Source organism: Ailuropoda melanoleuca, unplaced genomic scaffold (genome assembly GCF_002007445.2).
Source record: "Ailuropoda melanoleuca isolate Jingjing unplaced genomic scaffold, ASM200744v2 unplaced-scaffold8485, whole genome shotgun sequence".
Taxonomy (NCBI): Eukaryota; Metazoa; Chordata; class Mammalia; order Carnivora; family Ursidae; genus Ailuropoda; species Ailuropoda melanoleuca.
In genome coordinates this window covers 1-4,638 of record NW_023253864.1, presented here as the reverse complement: position 1 = coordinate 4,638, position 4,638 = coordinate 1, and the positions used below count along the sequence as shown (strand labels likewise).

Here is a 4,638-nt window from a genome sequence, read left to right as displayed (position 1 = left end):
AGAACCCACTTTGCCAAACAGTCTCGCAGTTGGACATGACAGGAATCGTCAACAGTCACGTGACCACCTGCCGCACACTGACTCAGGACAGGTGACAGACACACTGGGACAGGTCCGTGCACTGGGCACAGGTGGTCTGAGCGGTGTCACAGTAGTGTCATGCCGCTGTCAGGGGCAGCAGCGATCGTAGCCCCCTCTCAGGGTCCTGTGTCCTGCCTCAGGGGAGTCAACGGTGCGCACAGCAGCGTCGGAACCCAGTAGCAGGCGCTGACTGTATACGGGCCTCCATCTCGGGTCAGTGTGAATTCTGCTCCTGGCTGTGTAGCCTCAAGCCTGTTTTGTGACCTTCCTTGAAATAAAACAAGGCCCCACATACTCTCCCTCTTCCCTACGTCTGTGACTGTAGGAACATATCACCAAGAGTCAGAAACCCACGTAGGAGGAGTTTCCAAGAGCAAGATTTCAGACATTTTCCCAGCTTTATAGAGATATGATTGACATACACCATTGTGTAAGCTTGCGGGTACAACCGGCTGATCGATACATTTCTACACTGCAACAGGGTAACAACCATAGCTTAGCTGACCCCGGCATCATGTCACACAGTTACCATTTCCTTATGTGCGGTGCAGACATTTAAGATCTACACTCTCAGTAACTCAGAGATTTTATGTTGAGCTGAAAACTTCCTCAATCTGTCACCTGGCTGTGCCCTATTGGAGAGAAAATGTGTGTCTCCCAGCATGTCTTACAGTTTTCTTCCTACAGAAAACCATTTAAAGATTTTATTTTTTTTTTTGAGAGAAAGAGAGAGAGAGAGAGAGAGAGAGCATGCTCGAGAGGGGCGGGGAGGGGTAGAGGGAGAAGGAGGACATTTCAAGCAGACTGTGCATTGGGGTCAGAGCCCGAGTCGGGACTTGATCTCATGACACTGTGATCATGACCTGGGCTGAAACCAAGAGTGGGACACCTCGGGGCCCCCAAATACCAATAAATGTGTCTGTAAGAACCCTTCCTACAATGAGGGCTCTCCTCAATGACTTTAGTGCTTCCCTATCTGGAGGAGCCCCGGATTGTCTATGGCTTTGTTACCAAATACTCAGGTCTCTCCCCAGACCTAACATCATAGAATGTAGGCCGTGAGCCCAGGAGTCACTTGTGTAACAAGCCCTACAGGAGGGGCTGACGCACGGCTACGTGGGGATCCTGCTCTCTGTGCCTGCGACTCCGTGAGGGACCTGAGAGCAGCAGCAGCACCAGCCTCGTTATCAACCCAGCTCTGCTCCAGCCTGTCTAGACCTTCACAGTCCAGGAAATTCGTACGTGCACTGAAGGCTGGGCCTCCCTGGTTTACGTGCCTTCTAGACGCAGAACCAGACTGTGCGGTACGCTCTGGTGTGCGCTCTGATCAGCGTGCGTAGCCCTGAGGAGTCCAGGGTTCGCTCCTGTTCCTTTCTCTTCTATGGCCCTCGCCCCCTTGGTGACCGCATCTCTGCTGAAGGCTCTAAACATCATGTATATGGTGTCATCTCCCAAATCTATGTCTCCCACCCGGATATGTCTCCTACCCTGCAGTCTGTATCCAACTGCCAACCTCACTGCATTTCCAGTAGACATCCCAGACTCCACGTGCCTAACCCGGATGCCCGTGATACTGATTCCCCCGTGTCCCACTTCCAGAGTCTTCCCTGTTTCCATAGAAGGCACCCCACATTTCTACCTGCAGTCTGAAATCCTGGATGCCCTCCTGGATTCCTCCTTCTCACCACCCAGAATGAATCCTTTAGCACATGCTGCAAAGTCCATCTGTAAATATCTCCAGCAGCCAATCACGTCCTGTATCTTCCCTCCTCACACCCCAGACGGACAGCCCACGTCCCCTCCTGGGACACAGCCCTGGTTTCCTGCAGTTTCCCTACTGGTCGCTTGCCCCGCACCTCTCGATTCCGCACAGCGGCAAACAGGTGCTGCTACAGAAAATCGATCCCATCGATCTGTCCATTCTTGTAACTCCACGCCTCACTCAGAGAAAACTCAAAAGCCTTCTCATATGCTCAGGCCTCCATGACATGTCTGACATCGGGCCTCACCTCAGCTGCTCTCTGCTTCAGCCACAGTGGCCCCCGTACCCTTCCCTGAACACAGGACATGCTCCTGCCCTAGTGTGTGTGCACTGGAGCTTCCCCGCCTGGAAAGAGCTCCCCCCAGACCTCCTCTTACACAATTCCTACGTGTCCTTCAAACCTCTCAGAGGTCACCTTCTCAGTGAGGCTCCCCTCATCCCTGGAGTAAAGNATAAAGCAGCCATCGTCCCCGTCCCGGCACAGGTGCTCTGGTCACCTTCCTCACAGCTCCTGCCAACTTCCAATTTAAACACGTCCCTTATTTACTGCGCTTACACTATAACAGGTCACCTCGGAATGACTCTGGTTTGCACGGTGTGTGTGCACCTGTATGCGGACTTTTTTACAATAACTGCTGTCCACCCATTTTCTCTTCTTTGTGATTTCTTACTCATTTTCGCAGCTTCATTCGTTGTAAGAACACAGTATATACTTCATACAACATACACACGGGTTAAGTGACTGTTCGTGTTACCAGTACGGCTTCCAGTCATCAGTAGGCTGTTAGCTGTTATGTTTCGAGGGAGTCAAAAGCTATCCTTAGGATTTCCGACTGCAAGAGGGGTCACTGCCCCAATCCCCGCATTGTTCGAGGGTCAAGTGGAGTCTGCCCCTTACCGCTAGAACATAGTCTCCACAACCAGCACGTTTTCGCTCTTCCTCGTCTGAGGTGTCCCAGAGGTAAACATGGTGTGTTCTGCGTGTGCGCACGACCACTATCAGCTGAAGGAATGAGCAGCAAGAGGACCCCCTCTTCTAGACGTGCCTCAGGCACAGCTGTTCCGTGGCAGCTCCCGCCCCCCATGCGCCCCCCTCGCCACCCCTGCTGCCTCTCTCCTCGCACAGGGCTGCCCTCCCCTCCCTCTCTGCTCAGCCCCCCCCCACATCATGTCTCCTGCACAGCACAGCACACGGAGTTCTCTCGTCAGAAACACTGTACGTAGGCTCTATGGGTCCTTGTCTCCAACCACATAGAAATCGACCATAGACTCTGCTTCATAAATCCATGAACTTGCATCGGAACAGCACTGGGATCACTGGAACTAAGGGCGGGAGAGAGAACAGAGCAGCAGGGAAGGTAGAAACTAACTGAAGTTTAATAAGGATGAGAACCTGTCAGATTCCTCCTCTCTCTCTACCTCCAGAATCTAAAGGATAATCTAGAAAACAGCTCTAGAGGGAGGGGAATACGTGGATGAATCTGGAAGTGCATCTCTCCATACCACAGAGACTCCTGTGCGCAGAAGCCGACCTAGGCCTGTGGGATGTAGCCCAATGGACAGCTGCTGCTGTAACCGACGGGTCACCCAGGGGAGAATGGATAAGAACTCGTACACAGAGCAAGAACAGGCCTGATGCTCTGGAGAAACAATGAAAAAAAAAAACAAAAAACAAAAACAACAACCCAAAATGGAGGCTATGACCTGATCCAGGCCTGAGATGAGGCTGACCCAGTCACAGGAAGCTGTTACTGCACAAGGTCCTGGTGACAGGTGACGTCCAAGTCACTCTGATCACAGGTCCTGGTGATACAAGCTTCCGCAGCAGGGGCACGGACATGGAGCAGAGATGACCCAGCTGAGGGGTGAGCACGTCACCCCCAGATGTACTGAGCACTGACTGGGCACAGACCCCGTCCCTGCTCAGCTCCTCACAGCCTTCTCCTGCCCCACCCGCAACACACTCAGCACAGCAAACACAGGGATGCTGGAAGTTTCTCAGTGCTTCCATTTATTTTGTGTCTCAACTTTACAAATCTCTTTTATTATTTCATCGGCCCCACATACCAAGAATTAGGAAACAAAAACATTTATCTGGATTTCATTTTCAATAGAGAAATAAGTCAGCACTCAGCCCAACATGAAATAAGGACAGGCATGGAGACGGTCCAGCCCTGCCTCTGCTGGAACAGGAGAGCACATCAGAGAAGAGAATGCAAATGAACATAGGGAGGGATCACAGTGGGCAGGGTAGGCAAATCTCTCCACATCCTAACATTATGCTCACAGGAACACAGCCACATTCTGACACCTTTTTCAGAAAGAGAACTCAGGGGTTGTTGATGTCACCAAGTGGGAGTCTGAACATATCTTGCATCACTCAGTCCCCATGAGGCAGCCCGTCTCACACTGAGAAAAAAATCATGTACACATTTAGGTCAGTCGCAGAAATGCGGACATTCTCAAGAGCCCCACACATGCTCAGTGTCCCTAGTGTCCTAACCCCCCCCTTCACGGTCTCCAGGATCTCACCTTTAGGAACTGTAAGAGACACATCAGAGCCCTGGGCACTGTCATCTCCTAGGGAAGAACAGACAGGACGTGGTCAGAGCCCACAGGAGAGGAGACTAAAGGAGGAGTATGGGGTGGGTGAGCTCCCCATGCGGTCTTGTCTACACTACCCCAGGGTCTCAGGGATCACCCCCTCCATACTTACGTGCAGTGTGAGAGTAACTCGGTCCTTTTCCTCCTGTGGGAAGAAAATATCATGTCAGAGGCCTGGGACAGGCCTGGGG

The 4,638-nt window shown here is 52.1% G+C and overlaps 1 long non-coding RNA gene across 1 annotated transcript; it reads right to left on the bottom strand.

Annotated features, from left to right (window-relative positions):
- Positions 1 to 3,828: 3,828 nt before the first annotated feature.
- On the bottom strand, positions 3,829 to 4,638 carry LOC117800864. The gene is made up of 3 exons (XR_004623196.1): positions 4,560 to 4,638; positions 4,376 to 4,423; positions 3,829 to 4,252 (listed from the first exon to the last, which is right to left on the bottom strand). It is a non-coding gene; the product is annotated as an uncharacterized LOC117800864 (long non-coding RNA).